At 38.9% G+C, this 19,849-nt stretch overlaps 1 long non-coding RNA gene across 2 annotated transcripts in view; it reads left to right on the top strand.

Annotated features, from left to right (window-relative positions):
- LOC130361685 (uncharacterized) overlaps nt 1–19,579 on the top strand; it is a 40,883-nt gene extending 21,304 nt beyond the window's left edge. For both annotated transcript variants that reach the window (XR_008891107.1, XR_008891108.1), the window contains exon 3: nt 19,062–19,579. This is a non-coding gene — a long non-coding RNA (uncharacterized LOC130361685). The remainder of the gene's footprint in view (nt 1–19,061) is intronic.
- The last annotated feature ends 270 nt before the right edge of the window (nt 19,580–19,849 follow it).

The raw sequence follows: 19,849 nt of genomic DNA on the forward strand, positions 1-19,849 counted from the left end.
TGCGAGCATATGCAAATTTTTGTATAGGCTAATTTTTGCATATGCAAATTTTCGAATATGCGAATTTAGTGAATATATGACAAATATTCGTCCATATATTCGTGAAATATTGCAAATTCGAATATGGCCTATGCCGCTCAACACTAGTAGAACACAGGGCTACATTCTTAATAGAGGAAGTATAGGCAGACAAGCAGGGCTCTGTACACTGAGGACAAGCAGGGCTCTGTGCACTGAGGACAAGCAGGGTTCTGTGCACTGAGGACAAGCAGGGCTCTGTACACTGAGGACAAGCAGGGCTCTGTGCACTGAGGACAAGCAGGGCTCTGTGCACTGAGGACAAGCAGGGCTCTGTGCACTGAGGACAAGCAGGGCTCTGCGCACTGAGGACAAGCAGGGTTCTGTGCACTGAGGATAAGCAGGGCTCTGTACACCTAGGACAAGCAGGGCTCGGTGCACTGAGGACAAGCAGGGATCTGTACACTGAGGACAAGCAGGGATCTGTGCACTGAGGACAAGCAGGGCTCTTTGCAGTGAAGACAAGCAGAGCTCTGTGCAGTGAGGCTCTTTTTTTTTTTTTTTGCTCACACAGCAGGATGATTGACAAGCCAGGAGCCTGCACAGAGCCCTAATTGTCTCACCCATACTTCCTGTATTTGGTTTTCTCACAGAGACACACAGGCAATAGCTGCAGGGACAGCATTTTTTCACCCAAAAATATATATAAAAAAAAAAAAAAAAAAATATATATATATATATATATATATATATATATATATATTACAAACATACATATAATGGTATCTACATTATATAACAATTTTTTGCAAACAACAGTTACACTTCTTTAACCCCTTGAGGACGCAGGAATTTTTCATGTTTGCTCTTTTGTTTTTTCCTCCTCACATTCCAATAGCCATAATGCTTTACTTTTTTCACCTACAGACCCATATAAGGGCTTGTTTTTGTGACAGCAATTGTACTTTGTAATTAATCATTTCACCACAAATTTACAGCAAAACTACATAGTGAACTTTTTGGTAAAAACGACACACTGGCCCTGATTTACTGTTGTAATAAACCCGACCTGTTTTGTTGGGTTGTGTGCCAGATTCTGGATTCCACAAATTCTGTCTGCACCAGAATTTGTGCCAGAATTGGAAAAAGCCTGACCAACTCTCCATTTTATTAAGAAAACCTGAAAAGGGGCATGGACATCAGAAAAGGGGACGTGGTCTCCGAAAAGGGAGCATGTTGCTGACATTTTTTAAAAATCTCAACATATTTACTCATGTTTCCACAGAAAATGGGGGGATTTGAGATGAGGAAAACCCGACAGCTCAGAGCATGTGTAAAAAATAAAGCAAACGTAGGGAAATGTGCAAAATATAGGGAAACATTAGTAAATATTGCAGAAAAATAGCTGTTGGGAAAAAACCCACAAAGAAAACTCCACTCCACTCTTAGTAAATCAGGGTCATTGTTTCTGATTTATTTAGAGTTGAGTGTTGTTTCTTTGTGTTTTCTTTTCCGACAGTATTTACAAATTTTTGCTCAGGGTTTTCCAGAGCTCAAATCCACCTCATTTTCTGTGAAACCTTAGTAAATATGTTGGTATTTTTCAAAAATGTTAGGGACATGCCTCATTGCCTAGATGTCACACCATTTTACCAAAAGCTACATTCCTTTTTGGGTTCTCTGAGTAAAATGGAGAGTTGGTGAGGGTTTTTTTTATTTTATTTTTTTTTTCATTTTACTTTTCGCAAATTCTGTGGTCTATATCTAGGTCTATATGATTAAAGGATAGCCAATTTATGAAGGTTTTATTTTATGCTACTACTTACTAAAATTATAACTTTTTGTCCAAAAATTTATATTCTTAAAGTTGTCTTATTCTGACCTCTATAACTTATTTATTTTTCAGTATACAGGGATGTATAAGGGCTATTTTTTTGTACCATGATCTGTTTTTTTTTTTATCCTTTTTGTTTTGATGGGACTTTTTGATTGCTTTTTATAAATTTTTGTTATATAAAGTGACCAAAAATATGCAATTTTGGACTTTGGTGCAGTTTAACTAACATATATTTAAAAAGAAATATGTTACCAGTGTCACCTGCACTAACCTTTCAGAACCAACAGGTAGTGCAATTGACACTGATGACAACGGCGCTTACCTTGTCCCGTTCCGTGCAGGGGATCTCTGGTAATCTCCTCCATTAACTTTAGCTCCAGCCTGGCTTGGGGCACGGGCGGAGCTTAATGATGTCGCCGCTGCTGTTCTCTAGCAGCAGGACCCAGCAGAGGTGACGTCACTAAGCTCCAGCTATCAGAATCTGGATCCTTACCACTAATGGGGGACATCAGCGATCTGATCACAGCATGTAAGGCAGTTACGGTCCATGTATACACGAATCAGAACCACCAGCAACACGATTGCGGTTGTCCAATAAGTAAAAATGCAGCAAGTGGGTCTTCTCATCTGCCTTCTGCTTCTCCGGGGATCTTCTTGTTTAGTCTGCGTGGTGTGACCAAGCAGGTGTTCCCACAAAACAGAGCTGTTGCTGCTGCCCTGAGCTCTAGGAAGCCTCTATGTGGTTTTATCTCCTGTCCTTGATGCTTTGTTGCACCATTCATGTCTAAAGAAAGTCTCCTCACATTTACCAGCCAAAGGATGAGTGCTACATTTTTTCAAGTTCTCTTTTTCTGCATTGTGACTGGTGAAGCACCTGGGCTGACCGGTGAAGCACGAGTATCACCAAGTGGTGAGTTTCAGTACATGTGATATTTTTCTTCCCTGTTTGATAGTGGTCCTGGTGCCGGGCAGCTTGTTGCTCTCCTTAGTTGTCTTCTTGTATAATCTGCCCATAGAGGCAGACTATATAAGTTGATTGCCAAAATCACTGATCAGTGCTATGTCAATGTATAGCACTGATTAGCATTAGCAATCCAAAGATTGCCAAAAATAGTCCCCTATAGAGTATAAATAGTAAAAATGGGAATAAGCCCCTCCCTCAATAACAATTTAAATTGCCCCTTTTTCGCATTTTTCAAAAAAAGTAAAAAAAATGAAAAATTAATAAGAATATTTAGTATTGCCACATGCATAAATATCTGAGTTATAAAAATATAATGTTGATGATCCCATACAGTAAACAGCATAAACATGTGCAAAAGTGGTACTGATAAAAACTAGAGATTACTGCGCAAAAACTTACTGACATCAGTGGTAATGTTGATGTTGTTCATTTAATTCCTTAAATTCTATGAATAATAGCTATTGCAGAATTTAAGATTTGGATTGACAGAAGCAGCTCCTGTCACGTCCGCAAAATATACACCGGGTGCTGGTCAGTTACCATGGCAACCCAAGGCCTTCTGATGGTTTCCCTGTCTGTCATGGTAAGATCTGCCAATAAAGCCTGCCTCATCCAGGCTGTAGTAGCGGAGTGCTGATGTAACTGCTTAATACTATGAAATAGTATAGCATTGATCAGTTTATGCAATGAATGATTGCTTATAAAAGACTTCTATAGGAACTTAAAAGTGTAAAAAAATGTTTTTTTAGAAACATAATAAATAAAACTTAAAAACAACCCCTGACCCAAATCCAAAGCATAATATATTGAGCTTAGGTCAATTAACCTGCAGTCAGGTGGGGACACTTGGTAATAATTTGGGTGAAAAAAATGCACCAGTAATACACTCATGAAACTGGCCTTAAAATCACCCATAATAATGGCTACAGTACAAAGAATAGCACAGGAAAATAGCTCAGTGTGCATATCTGAAGACTAATTTGTTTACACTTAACCAGCAATTTAGATCGTAGCAGATGGCACCTCTAAATGAAAATTACCTGTAATACAGCCAAGAAAGCCAGGGGCTACAAGGTAATACTTCTGTGAATAAGCAGCAAGTACAAGTCTTACCTTTGCTGTCATAATAAATTGTAATGGCATTACCTTATTAATGGGACTGTTTATAAAATATACTATACTTCAATAATTAAAAGGGTTTCCTGATTTACAAAATACTGCGCAAAACAGCTGTAACTTTCAAGGGCCTGTGTCCAAGCTAATCCAAGAACCTATGTTTTGTCCCATGATGCAGTGTGTATTACTAACTGTGTACTGAGGAGTGCGGAAAAACATTTAACATTCATAACAAACTTGACATTTGTTACAGAACCAGCATATAGTATTTACTATACTCACGGTGAACATATAAGGGATTGTATGTTTAAACTAAATAAAGTTTATTCTTTGTATAGTGAAAGTTATACATTTTTTGGTGTTTCTGCTGTGGAAAAAGTACAGGAACTCAGTTCCCACACGATCCTGTCTTTAACCCTTTAAGGGCACAGCCCATTTGGTCCTTGAGGACACAGCCATCATTATTTTTGGCATTTTCATTTTCAAACCCATATGAGGGCTTGGAATTGCGCAACCAATTGTACTTTGTAATTCCATCACTCATTTAACCATAAAATGTATGGCAAAAATTATACTTTTTATTTTATTTGTGTGGGTAATTCAAAAGAAAACCACAATTTAGCAAAATTTGAAGGGTTTCATTTTCACACTGTACACTTTACAGTAAAATTGACGTTTTCTTTATTCTGTGGGTCAATATGATTAAAATGATACCCATGTTTATATGCTTTTCTATTATGTACTGCTTTTAGTAAAACTCAAACTTTTTAAACAAATTAACTCCTACAACTCTTTGATACCGAATATATTTATAATTTTTTATAAAAATGTTTATAAAATGGGAAAAAGGAGGCTTTAATTTTTATTGGGGAAGGGGCCTATTTAATCTTTATTACTATTTATTTTGTGTCCCTGTAGAGGACAATTTTTAACAATCTTTTGATTGCTAATACTGTTCAGTGCAAGTCATAGGCATAGCATGATCAGTATAATCACCAATCTACTTTTCTAGTCTGTCAGAAGATCCCGAGAGCAACAGGAGGCATATGAGGAGACATCTGGCCACCATCTTTGCTTATCACTGATATGCCATACAAAGACCTAATGCTTCAGATGCCGTGATCAGTATAGAACACAGAATCTAAAGGGTAATCTATCAGCGATGAAGATGTCAAGTCTCGGTGCACAGCACCACTCACCCTCCTTTGGAGTCCGGGCTGGCACGGCTGAGTCCGGCACTCTGGATATCAATGCCCGCCTGGGTGGTATGCTGGGTGAGTGGCTGAATCTCCGGAGACACCTATAGCTACTGAAGAAAAGGCCCGCGGCCTTGAAACGCGTCTAGCCCATTATCTGCACCTTATCCATAAGTGTATATCACTTCAAATAGACTGTATCTGCCATATTCCAATTGCAACAGCTGGATGCCCGCGATTCCGGGACCACTGCTGCACGCGCGCTGTTAGCACCTTATTCATACGTGCAATCCGCACCACCTGTTACCTGCATCCACTCACAGCCCCGGTCGGCAGAGTTACTCCTGGACATCATCCTCCCCAAGGCCGGACGCCTCCCGTGCCAGCCCAGGACACTCGGACCCCCGGAGATTCAGCCATTCACCCAGCATACCACCCAGGCGGGCATTGATATCCAGAGTGCCGGACTCAGCCGTGCCAGCCCGGACCTGAGGACTCCAAAGGAGGGTGAGTGGTGCTGTGCACCGAGACTTGACATCTTCATCGCTGACAGTGTTTGCCACATTGTCTGCATTACCTGTCCATGAATTTCCTATTGTAGCTATTGTCGCTACACTCACTACCATATACTGTTACTCCGGACACACCCAAACTAATTGTGACTTTTCATTCTGGACATTTCTTGTGGATTTTTCATTGAAATATCCCTATGAATTATATGGACTGAGAACGTTTTCTCCTGATATATGCAGCAGATATTTAATTAATGAATTTTCTTTGGTGCTACTTACCCATCATATTTATTTCATTTTAATCCTACTATATTCTGTATTTTTTATTATATCTATTTTTTACCCAGTATATGCCATTCGCCTTTAGCAAGGGCCCTGCTAGGCGATTGGTCATATATATCCTTTTTATATAATAAAGACCATTTCTTGGATCCCATCTCCACTAGTCTTTTCCTTTTTCTCTCCCCTGTGCTTTTGAGGACTGGTTCACATAAATATTTTATATTTATAATTTCTACATATTACATAAGGCCTTTTGGGTGAAGGCAACACCTTTAACCTCAAGCACATTATTTCTTTTATCCTAAGTGAGCTACACATATTTTACATAATCTATCAGCAGCGATCACGCTGATGTTTGCCATTAATCTCTCAGATGCCGTGTAGTGTTGCTCGCGAATATTCGCAATGCAAATTTTATGGCCTATGCCGCTCAACACTAATGCCGTGATCAATACAGATCATGGCATCTGCGGCAGTACGGTCACTAAAATGGATGATCAGACTGCCTGCTATGCTGCCGTGAAGATCCAATCATCCAGCATGGCGGCCAGAGGTCCCCTCACCTGCCTCTGGCTGTCTCCGGGGTCTTCTGCTCTGGTCTGAGATTGAGCAGACCAGAGCAGTAGATGACCGATAACACTGATCAGTGCTATGCCCTATGCATTGCACTGAACAGTATTAACCCCTTAAGGACCCGGGCTTTTTCCGTTTTTTCATTTTCAATTTTTCCTCCTTAACTTTAAAAAATCATAACTCTTACAAATTTTCACCTAAAATTATATATAATGGCTTAATTTTTGCGTCACTAATTCTACTTTGTAATGACATTAGTCATTTTACCCAAAAATCTACGGTGAAACGGGAAAAAAAATCAATGTGCGACAAAATTGATGAAAAAACGCTATTTTGTATGTTTTGGGGGCTTCTGTTTTTACGCAGTACATTTTTTGTCAAAAATTACACCTCATCTTTATTCTGTAGGTCCATACGGTTAAAATGATACCCTACTTGTATAGGTTTGAATTTGTATCACTTCCGAAAAAAATCATGAATACATGCAGGAAAATTTATACGTTTAAAATGGTCATCTTTTGACCCCTATAACTTTTTTATTTTTCTGTGTTCAGGGCACTTTGAGGACTCATTTTTTGCGCCGTCATCTGAAGTTTTTAGCGGTACAATTTTTGTTCTGATCAGAATTTTTGATCACTTTTTATTCACTTTTTTGTGGTATAAAAAGTGATCAAAAATGCGCTATTTTGGACTTTGGAATTTTTTTGCGCGTACGCCATTGAACGAGCGGTTTAAAAAGTGGTATATTTTTATAATTCGGACATTTCCGCACGCGGCGATACCACATATGTTTATTTTTATTATTATTTACATAATGTTTTTTTTATTTTTGGAAATGCCGGGTGATTCAAACTTTTATTAGGGGAAGGGATAATTGAAAGGGTTAATGATTTTTTTACACTTTTTTAATGCAATATTATAGCTCCTATAGGGGGCTATAACATTGCATGTACTGATCTTTTACACTGATTGATCCATCTCTATAGGAATGGATCAATCAGGGCTTTCGGCGATTGAATGCTCAAGCCTGGATCTCAGGCTTGAAGCATTCATTCGGCGATCGGACAGCACAGGAGAAGGTAAGAAGACCTCCTCCTGTGCTACAGCTGTTCGGGATGCCGCGATTATACCGCGGCGATCCCGAACAGCTCCCTGAGCTAGCCGGGCACTTTTACTTTCGTTTTTAGCCGCGCGGCTCAGCTTTGAGCGCGCGGCTAAAGGGTTAATAGCGCGCGGCACAGCGATCAGTGCCGCGCGCTATTAGAGGCGGGTCCCGGCTTCACTATGACGCCGGGCCCGCCGCGATATGATGCGGGGTCACCGTGTGACCCCGCGTTATATCGCAGGACCGGGACTCATGACGTATGCATACGTCATGGGTCCTTAAGAGGTTAACAGTCAAGTGATTGTTATATAGTCCCCTATGGGGACTATTAAAGTGTAAAAAAAAAGTATGAAAATAAAAGTAAAAAATTTAGAAAAATCCCCTCCCCCAATAAAAATGTAAATTGTCCCTTTTTCCCATTTTACCCCCCAAAAAGTGTAAAAATAAAAAAAATTGAGAAACATATTTGGTATTGCTGTATGCATAAATATCCGAAACTATTAAAATATAATGTTAACCCCTTGGGGACGGAGACCATTATAACCCGAAGGAAGGGAGCATTTTTCTGCAATTCTGACCACTGTCACTTTAAGCATTAATAACTCTGGGAGGCTTTTACTTTTCATTCTGATTCCGAAATAGTTTTTTCATGACATATTTTACTTTATGTTAGTGGTAAATTTTTGTTGATACTTGCATCATTTCTTGGTGAAAAATTCCAAACTTTTAAGCTCTCTGCTTGTAAGGAAAATGGATATTCCAAATAAATTATATATTGATTCACATATACAATATGTCTACTTTATGTTTGCATCATAAAGTTGACATGTTTTTACTTTTGGAAGACATCAGAGGGCTTCAAAGTTCAGCAGCAATTTTCTAATTTTTCACAAAATTTTCAAAATCGGAATTTTAGTTCAGATTTGAAGTGGATTTGAAGGGTCTTCATACTAGAAATACCCCATAAATGACCCCATTATAAAAATTTCACCCCTCAAAGTATTCAAAATGACATTCAGAAAGTTTGTTAACCCTTTAGGTGTTTCACAGGAATAGCAGCAAAGTGAAGGAGAAGATTCAAAATCTTAATATTTTACACTCGCATGCTCTTGTAGACCCAGTTTTTGAATTTTTACAAGGTGTAAAAGGAGAAAAAGCCCCCCAAAATTTGTAACCCAATTTCTCTTGAGAAAGGAAATACCTCATATGTGTATGTGAAGTGCTCGGCGAGTGCAGTAGAGGGCTCAGAAGGAAAGGAGCAACAATGGGATTTTGGAGAGTGAGTTTTTCTGAAATGGTTTTTGAGGGACGTGTCACATTTAGGAGGCCCCTATGGTGCCAGAACAGCAAAAAAAAAAAACCCACATGGCATACTATTTTGGAAACTACACCCCTCAAGGCACGTAGCAAGGGGTCCAGTAAGCCTTAACACCACACAGGTGTTTGATGACTTTTCGTTAGTCAGATGTGTAAATAAAAATAAAAAATAAATTTCACTACAGTGCAGTTTTTTCCCCAAATTTACAATTTTTACAAAGGGTAATGGGAGAAAATGCCCCCCAAAATTTGTAACCCCATCTCTTCTGAGTATGTTAGGACGTAAAATGCTCTGCGGGCACACTACAATGCTCAGAAGGGAAGGAGTCACATTTGGCTTTTGGAAAGCAAATTTTGCTGAAATTGTTTTTGGGGGGCATGTCGCATTTAGAAAGCCCCTATGGGGACAGAACAAAAAAAAAAACTCATGGCCTACTATTTTGGAAACTACACCCCTCAAGGAACGTAACAAGGGGTACAGTGAGCCTCAACACTCCACAGGTGTTTGACGACTTTTGGTTAAAGTCGGATGTGTAAATAAAAATAAAAAAAATTCACAAAAATGCCGTTTCCCCCCCCAAATTTTACATTTTTACAAAGGGTAATAGGAGAAAATGCCCCCCAAAATTTGTAACCCCATTTCTTCTGAGTATGGAAATACCCCATGTGTGGACGTCAAGTGCTCTGCTGGCACACTACAATGCTCAGAAGAGGAGGAGCGCCATTGAGCTTTTGGAGACAGAATTTGTTTGGAATGGAAGTCAGGGGCCATGTGCATTTACAAAGCCCCTGTGGTACCAGAACAGTGGACCCCCCACATGTGACCCCATTTTGAAAACTACACACCTCACAGAATTTAATAAGGGGTGCAGTGAGCACACCCCACTGGCGTTTCATAGATCTTTGGAACAGTGGGCTGTGCAAATGAAAAATTAAATTTTTCATTTTCATGGACCACTGTTCCAAAAATCTGTCATACACCTGTGGGGCGTAAATGCTCACTGCACCTCTTATGACATTCCATGAGGGGTGTAGTTTCCAAAATGGGGTAACGTGGGGGGGGTCCATTGTTCTGGCACTATGGGGGCTTTGTAAACACACGTGGCCTTCAATTCTGGACAAATTCTCTCTCCAAAATCCCAATGGCGCTCCTTCTCTTCTGAGCATTGTAGTTCACCCGTAGAGCACTTTACATCCACATATGGGGTATGGTCTTACTCAGGAAAAAAGTCACCCCAAAATATGTAACCTCATTTCTTCTATTTTCCCTTGTGAAAATGAAAAATTTTGGGTAACACCAGCATTTTAGTGATAAAAAAAATTTTCTTCATTTTCCCACTCAACTTTAAGCAAAATTTGTAAAAAGCCGCACTATACCCCTTATTACATTCCTTGAGGGGTGTAGTTTCCCAAATGGGGTCACACGTGGGTATACATTTTTTTGCGTTTATGTCAGAACCGCTGTAAAACCAGCCACCCCTGTGCAAATCACCAATTTTGGCCTCAACTGTACATAGTGCGCTCTCACTCCTAAGCCTTGTTTTGCGCCCGTAGAGCATTTTACGCCCACATAAGGGGTATTTCCGTACTCAGGAGAAATTGCGTTACAAATTTTGGGGGTCTTTTTTTCCTTTTATCTCTTGTGAAAATAAAAAGTATGGGGCAACACCAGCATGTTAATGTAAAATTATTTTTTTTACACTAACAGGCTGGTGTAGACCACATCTTTTCCTTTTCGTAAAGGGTAAAAGGAGAAAAAGCCCCATATGTGGCCCTAAACTGTTTCCTTTAAATACGACAGGGCTCCAAAGTGAGTATTTGAAGACTAAATCAGGGATTGCATAGGGGTGGACATAGGGGTATTCTACTCCAGTGACTCCCAAACAGGGTGCCTCCAGCTGTTGCTAAACTCCTAGCATGCCTGGACAGTCAGTGGCTGTCCGGAAATGCTAGTTGTTTTGCAACAGCTGGAGGCTCCATTTTGGAAACACTGCCGTACGATACATTTTCATTTTTATTGGGGGGGGGGGGGACAGTGTAAGGGGGTGTATATGTAGTGTTTTACCCTTTATTATGTGTTAGTGTAGTGTTTTTAGGGTATATTCGCACTGGCCGCGGTTTACAGTGAGTTTCCCGCTAGGAGTGCGCTGCAGAGGAAAATTTGCCGCAGCTCAAACTTGAAGCAGGAAACCCTCTGTAAACCTGCCCGTGTGAATGTACCCTGTACATTCACATGGGGGGGGGGGGCAAACCTCCAGCTGCTTCAAATCTACAACTCCCAGCATGCACTGACAGACCGTGCTTGCTGGGAGTTGTACTTTTGCAACAGCTGGAGGCACACTGGTTGGAAAACAGCTGTCTGGGCATGCTGGGAGTTGTAGTTTTCCAACATCTGGAGAGCTGCAGTTTAGAGACCACTATATAGTGGTCTCAAACTGTAGCCCTCCAGATGTTGCTAGGCAACTCACCGTCTTCCATAGGATCCAGGGAGCCGCATCGCCGTCCTCTTCTGCCGCCGATCGTTACCCGCTGCCACCGCCGATGGGTAAGTGGATCTTCGGCGCCGGTCCCCTTCGGTTTCCCCGTTCTGCCCAGCCTTTTGTGGGTGGGCAGAACGGGGAAACCGAAAGTTAACCCCCCCGCCCCGATCTGCTATTGGTCGTCACTTCTAGACGACCAATAGCAGGGATAGGAGGGGTGGCACCCCTGCCACCTTACTCCTATGTCTTCAGGGGGATCGTGGGTGTCTTGAACAACCTCAATCCCCCTTATTTTTACGGGTCACCGGGTCATTGTAGACCCGTATGCGATTTGCGGCGATCTGCGGTCTCAGGACCCCCCCTGGGCATTGGCATGGGATGCCTGCTGAATGATTTCAGCAGTCATCTCGGTCCAATCACCGCCCGGCGAGCGGCAGTGATCGAAAATGCGGAGGACGTACAGGTAAGTCCTCCGTCCTTAAGTACCGGGACGCGAGGGCATATTAATACGCCCTCTGTCCCCAACAGTTTAATGATCCCATACTGTGAATGGCGTGAAGGTAAAAAAAAATCCAAAATTGCTGCTTTTTTGTAACATTTTATTCCTAAAAAAAATTATAAAAAAATGTCTGAAAAGTTTTAAATATGCAAATGTGGTATTAATAAAAATTACAGATCACGGCGCAAAAAAATAGCCATCATACTGCCACTTATACGGAAAATGAAAAAGTTGTAGGTCAGCAAAATAGAGGGATTTTAAACATACTAATTTGGTTAAAAAGTTTGCGATTTTTTTTAAGAAGTACAATGATAGAAAAGTATGTAATCATGGGTATCATTTTAATCGCATTGACCCACAGAATAAAGAAAACATGTAATTTTTACTGTGAAGTGTACAGTGTGAAAAAAACCTTCCTAAATTAGCAAAATTGCTTTCTTTTCAGTTTCCTCACACAAATAGTATTTTTTGGTTGCATCATACATGGTAAAATGAGTGATGTCATTACAAAAGACAACTGGTCGCACATAAAAGCAAGCCCTCATGGATGAAAATATAAAAGAGTCATGATTTTTAGAAGGCGAGGAGATAAAAAAGAAAACATAAAAATAACATTCTTAAGGCCAAAATGGGCTCAGTCCTTAAGGGGTTAAATATGCACATTTTGCTGTGGACTCACCTTAGATTTGTGAAATTTACTAATAATTATCAAATGCTAATTCGTTAGCAGTTAAACTTAGTGAGCTGCTGGATTTGACTAATTTACTAATTAAAAGAAATTTAGTCCCAACAATAGAGTAGTCAACTGAAACAATGTAAAGGATCATATAATCCTCCAATCCTTCAAGGAAATGCAACTTGGAGTTTGATTAAAGGTACTGGTTGTTCCCAGACTATTGAGTATAACATTTGGGGCAAGTATAAACAAAATTGAAGAATTTGTTAAAGATAAACATCAAATTCAAAGTAATATGAATTACTGAAGAAAATGCTACAAAAAAAAATGCAAAAAAAATTAGAGAATTGGGAGTCAATCCATCTGACACCAAAAATGTTTGGCTTAACTTGCTTATATACAGTAATATAGGGATGCTTTAAGTATCCTCAGCTTCCTACAATAGATTCCTAAGGCTGGGCATAGGGTTCCCCATATTTTCCATAACCAGTTAGTTACATTAGTTATAAAACCAACTCCAGCAGCCAGTTGGCTCTAATGGGTGTGTCTCTTGCTAACTCACACAGTTCAGTCCCTCCCATGCAGCTGTGGCATCATGTGTCCTCAATGTGATGCCTGTGCTAATCAGAAGGCTTGGACAACTAGGCAATTGATTGCAGCCTCAGCTGCTCAATTTGAACTGCTCTCATACTCCAAGTTCGTGCTTGTGATAAATAATTGTTTGCCTTGTACCTGGTTTTGGTTTGCTATTCCTGTTTATCTTGTGTATATTCTTGACCTGTTTTTTGACAACACAATTGCTTTCTGATTTTGGACAGCTCTCTTTGTTACCAACAGGTTATTAAACATTTTGTGACCTTTTTGTGACCTTTTTTGTGATCTTTTCCATGACTTTCTTACTGTGTTGTTTGTTACTTTCTCTTTGCTATATCTTAGTAGTGTAGGGACCAGCACTGTGGTTGGGGCCACCCTATTAAGCAGATGGGTACCCCAAAAGGCAGGACCAGAGGGTGTAAATCAATTCAGGACCACACTTATCTCAAGCCCCAACCCAGCTGATTTGTTAAATAGCTGACTGGGTTCAGGCCCAGGAAACATCAGAGGTTGAGGTTTCTTCATGTAATTGTAACTGTGGAACTAAAACAGAATTTACCTGAGCGTTACTCTAATGTCCACAAACTATTTAAGTTTATTTTTTTATTTTTTATTTTTTTTAAGTAGCACTTATCCCTTTATCCATGTCTAGCATGACAGTGGCAAAAGCCCATTTATTTTAGAGATTGCCAGCCAGCCTAATGACATCAGCCTGTTACTGTTAAGGTTGGCTGCTGGTTAGGCCTTCAAAATGTGAGTGACTGCCGCTGTATAGTGCTCAGTGTCGACACAAGAAATAATCACCAAAGTGTTGGTATAAAACTCCTTCTCAGCATACTAGCTAAGGAGCTGGCCCAAGGAGTTCTGTTTATTATACGGAAGTACATTGGTTTTCACAGTTGACAAAAAGGGGAGGTTAGTTATCATGTCAAAATCATCATTTTATATTTTGATTGGTTATTTGAGTATTGCATCTGTATATATTAGCATATTAAGCATTCATTTCTTTATTAGCCATAGGTCATTTATATTGCTATCTCCCTATTCTACCGGAAAGTTCCAGATGTATCAGTCCTTCTGCACAGTTTATCCTTCTTCAAATGTTTTGTCTCCAACTTCCAACCTCTTTTTTATCTTGCTTCTTCTGGCCTCCTCCCTATGTCTTATCTTAGTTACAAGCAAATAGCAAGCTGATATATAGGTTAAAGGTAACAAATATCTTTCTGCAACATTAGCAATGGCATATAAGTATTAATATATTAATCAACAGTCAGAATTATTATAATCAATTTTAACCCCATCTTCTGCCCATCTTATCAGGGCCGGAGTACACATTTAAAGGAGGGAACCAACTTTGGACTTGGTTCTTAAACATAGACAAAATTAGAAACACTTCCCACCTTCTGGGAGTAAGCATGTCTTCTACAAGCAACTTTGAATCATGCACAAAAATTATATAAACCATAAATAAATCCCTGAGGAAGCGAGTGAGCGAAACGACGTAGGGGTAGGCTCCTGACTCATGTAAGTATAGCTGGGTGTCAGATGGCTAGGTGCATGGACAGTCTTATATGATTATTTCCATCACAGGGACAATCGATGCTCGAACTTTTATTGAGGTGGTTTCCTTCCCCTCAGATATGTATGGTTAACATCCTTGTCTCCCTGCATTTATACTGCCGATAGCACTGGGCAAATTACACTTCATAAGCTATGCTTTTATATATGTCCTTTCTGTTTACATTAGTGTACTGGGTTTACTGAGGCATCTTTAGGTGTATTCCTATACATATGTACTGTGGCTTGTTTTCAAGCCCACCTCTTATTGAGTATCATATGTTTATATTTATGTGCCATTCCATGCACTTATTGGACATTACTTGATATTTGTGTTTGGAGTATTTTTCTTTCTAACTGCTGCTGATTTTTTATCATATTTTATCCTATTTGATTATAATAAAGATTTATATCTATTCATTATATTGTGTCAGTTTGGTGCATTTCTATAGGTTTTCTATGCACAAAAATTAGAAAGAAGAACATGTGATTACACTAGCATTGGATAGCGAATTAGTAACCAACTTGAATATAATCTTCCTATTGGAGATTTTTTTTGCTTTATCAGGAATTATTTAGAAAGTATATATATATATATATATATATATATATATATATATATATATATATATATATATAATATATACATATATATATATATATATATATATATATATATATTTGTTTATGTTTCTTTATTATCCTGCTTCACACTCTCATATTCACTGTATATATGGTCACCAAATCAGTACAGTCAGACAAGGACATACTTATATAAGCCCACCTTAGGCAGTTAGATGAAGTCTACTCATAGTCTCTGAAACAGGTAAGATGATTATGGAGTGTGTTGGTCAGGTACTTTTATTGTTTTACCTAGGTCATAACAGATGCAGATAATGAAGTCTGCACAAACCCTCTTTTTGCATTGTTGAATCCTGAGGCCACCCAACATATGGACATTACTACACACATAGCTCCCTTCTGTTTAGTGTATGAAGCCATGTATGTTACCATGGGGCACAAGACTGCTGGCACACAAAGTTTCTTACCAACTCTCCAGATGTCGCCTTTGCCCTGTACCATCGCTTTCTTCTTCCATTGGTCTCTCTCAGCATGCATTGCCAGTTCCTGCAAGATACCTAAACAGACAGAACACTCCCCATCCACCTGCACACTGTACTATAACTGTGGGAGGACATGAGCACTGCAGCCTTGGCAGCCTCCTTCACCATTCAGTCCCCTTGGCTTCTGAGGTTGTTTCCTTCATGTTGGTTTGATCTTCATGATGGCCGCCTTCTCTGGCAGCTCTAGGACTTTGAAAACTTGAATGAAAAACTACAGATTGGTTTGCCCAAGTATTCAAGAAAACCTTTACTCCAAAGGCGGTAATAAAAGTGTATCTGTACTCATTGTGTCATACCTTCAGATATCTTACACATCTCAATGAAGACCTTCAACTCTACTTTCTGAACCACCAGCTCAGATCGAGTGGTTTATTGCAGTAGAACTCCATTCTGCGTGTGGTCACCATATATCCTGTCTTATGTATTACTTGGAGTAAGCTTACATTTATAACTCAGCATTAACCATGGATTCTCTGATATTTTATCATGGCTCTTTAAATCTTAACCTCATAAGTTCAAAACAATTTAATCATAATCTGAGAGTAGCAAAGATATCAAAGAGAGGGGATCTTTAGTTTACACTAAATTATCATTATAAAGTTATCCACTCAAAATAATATATTATTCAAATAAATGCAATGTAGAATGTATAGGTATATCACATTGTGTATGTAGGTACTATAAACATACTCAACTTTAAACAGTAAATATATACATATTTCCTCCAAGTCTCATGGGATTTTTGTGTTGAAGGAGAGAAGAGAAGGCTGTCATTCTCCCTATAAGCCCCACTTTTCTCCTCCCACTCCTCTACTCACTGGTCACTGCCCATTTGAGTCTGGCTTTTTGCTTTCCCTCAATTTTGGTCAGTCTTCAACAACTCTTGAACGTCTAGTATCTGACTTTATTTCTGTGTTACTTTACATCAAGAGACATACAAGACACATGTAAAATGTAACAATACCGACATACAAAAAAAAAATTGCATTGCATTGTTTATAATCCAATAAACCATTAGCAGATTTTAACTACTCAGGTAATATTTATCAATTAAATAGTGATAACTTTTTTTTATATCTTATTTTATTTTTCTTGGCCAAACTTCTTCTCTTGTTACTCCTGTAATATAATCAGACAATTATTCACATTTCCTGATACACTTCATTTTTGGGCATCCATCCTGCGCAACTGTGAAAACAAAACTTATTAGTATTTTAATATATTTTGTCTCCTGATACTAATCAAAGTTGGTTTTTACAGTTGACAAAAAGGGGAGGTTAGTTATGTCAAAATCATCATGTTATATTTTGATTGGTTATTTGAGTATTGCGTCTGTATATATTAGCATATAAAGCATTCATTTCTTTATTAGCCATAGGTCATTTATATTGCTATCTCCCTATTCTACTGGAAAATTCCAGATGTATCAGTCTTTCTGCACAGTTTATCCTTCTTCAAATGTTTTGTCTCCAACTTCCAACCTCTTTTTTATCTTGCTTCTTCTGGCCTCATCCCAAGGTCTTCATTTTAGTTACAAGCAAATAGCAGTGACATATTACAAGCAAATAGCAGTGACATAGTATTAATATATTGATAAACAGTCAGAATCATTATAATCAATTTCAACACTACCATCCCAGGCAGGGGCCGGACCTGTTGGTACTTCACTCTTCCCAGTAACCCTTGTGTGGGCTGGTACTGGGGTAATAATGGGAAAGGGATAGCATTATCTGTTTTACAGGCTAATGCGAAGCCCCAACTAAGTAATAGATGACATCTATTAGGTGGCTTCCACTACTTAACCAAAAAGACCTTAGGCCCCTCATTGACTCTTTTACTAAGTAAAAAAAAATCTTAGGTTCTTGGTCCAAAGTATTCATGGTTTTCCTTCTGTCAAAAAAAAAAAAGTTAATTAAAATGATATAAAAATAAATAAATGAAAGCCATGCTTACCTTTTTTCTTCAGAGTCATCTGTGCATCTGAGCCCCATGGCAGTCGACAGTTGCAGCAAGCCAATATTGTCTACAGCACCATTGAATTGGCTGTAATGTGAGGGAATGATTCTCAGGTCCAGGCTAAAGTAAAATCTGGTTCTGACAGAACTAATATTCTTCAAATCAAACTTTTGAAAAGTTTGTTAATCTCTAGCAAAGTCTATGATGTTGGAACTTAATGCTGTTTTAATGAAATATACAATGATGACTGCATGAAGTAAACAATCGTTTTTCCCTTTGTATTTATGATATTGATCTGCGAGTCAGTTAAAGGAGAAATGTGGCAAAAATATACTTATTCCCACAGGATAGGGGATAAGTAGCTGATTGCGGGGGGTCCGAGCGCTGGGACCCCCCAAGATCACTGGGATTGGACCCAGTCGCAAGTAGCACACGCTTCAATCATTTCCTTGGGAGCTCCAAAAAGACCTGAGTACAGCACTTGAGCATCAATAGCGCTTTCATAGAAATGAATGGAGAGTGTGCCATCTACTAGTAGATGACACTCTCTCTTCATTGGTCCCATCTTGAAGATCATGGGGGGGGGGGTCCCAGCAGTTGGCCCGTCAATCAAGCCGAGGGGGCTTTGCCAAGCATTATATAGGGTAAAATCTGATGATTGGTTCCCTTTAAGTGTCAAGGAGGAGGTGCTTTGCCAGAGCATGTACCCTTCTTCCTTCCCCAAACACTCCCTGCCTTGACTCGTTGACGTACAGTGTTTGTATTCTAGCACTGAGCTGTGGACTACAAACAGACAAGACAGGGAAGGGTATGGGAGGGAGAAAAAAAGACATTGCCGAGCTGCAGGATGCATGCTGAGACTTGAGTTGTGTGCATAATCTAAAGCTGATCTATCACTGATCTTTGAAAGAGTTGGTAGCAGCTTAATGTAGACTATTGTTTAGTGAAGTCCGTGCCTTAAAGCATTCAGACCATTAGAAAAGCCTGCGAAGGAGCAACAAAGTAAAACATATTTTTATGGTTAATTATAATTATTCCTCAACATTGATTAAATCAGAATTTTTTCCTTTTTACTTGAGCTGAAAATGATATGCTATTAATTAAAATAATGTCCTTCTTAGTGTTTGAGGTAGGTTTTATGAAGCCAGAATGTTCAGCTATTAAACGTTGTTTTGTTATGTGTATTATGTGAAGGAAGTTAAAAAAATTTAAAATAAACATCCAAGTTTAGTAATTATATACTTTATTTTTACAGGGTTGTAAACTTCAAGTGAGCATAACCCATACTAGAAGAGATCAATTTACGTATCTCAACTAAATACCAGATGAAAGGGCAGCAGATTGGAGACCTGGAGATCAATTGTCCAAAATTTGTCATGGACAATATAGTGAAATGTGGTAACTCATGGCAAGTTGGGCATAAGTTACTAATTAATAAAGGAAGTTACCAAATTGGTTTTATATTAAATGTACTGTTATCTGTTATACTTCAAATGTTTGTAAATATATTGAAATGGAAGACAACAAGACAAATAATTTGTGAAATCCGGTCAACTAGAAATGCCAGGTGCACATTTGTAACTTACACTGAATTGAACAAATGTGTTGAAAAAAAGAAGGAAAAAAGGATTTATAAAAGAAAAGTATTCCTACAAAAAATGATTGTAAAAGTGCACTTAGCCTTTAGAGAACATTTAATGTAATGTGAGTTATGGAATTTATTGGCAATATGAAAAAGTAAAAAAAAACTCTGGCCATAAATCAATAAAGATTAAAACTAAAATATAACTTTTACTGTTTGACCTTTTCTGTCTCTATACCAGATTTACTCATACATGAAGTACGAGAGCTTGTAACATGATTTCTAGGTAATAGATGACTTACATTCTTTTTTCATGAATATTTAAAATACCTTCCTATAAATGAAAGTGTACTCCCCTCCCCTCTTCTGGAAGAGAACAGTATTTTATGTCAGGCATATTTGACAATCCAAGAATATCCGGGATCTCGGCTGCAGCACCTCGCTGTCATCACTGCACAGAG

This window comes from Hyla sarda, chromosome 3 (genome assembly GCF_029499605.1).
Source record: "Hyla sarda isolate aHylSar1 chromosome 3, aHylSar1.hap1, whole genome shotgun sequence".
NCBI classification, from domain to species: domain Eukaryota; kingdom Metazoa; phylum Chordata; class Amphibia; order Anura; family Hylidae; genus Hyla; species Hyla sarda.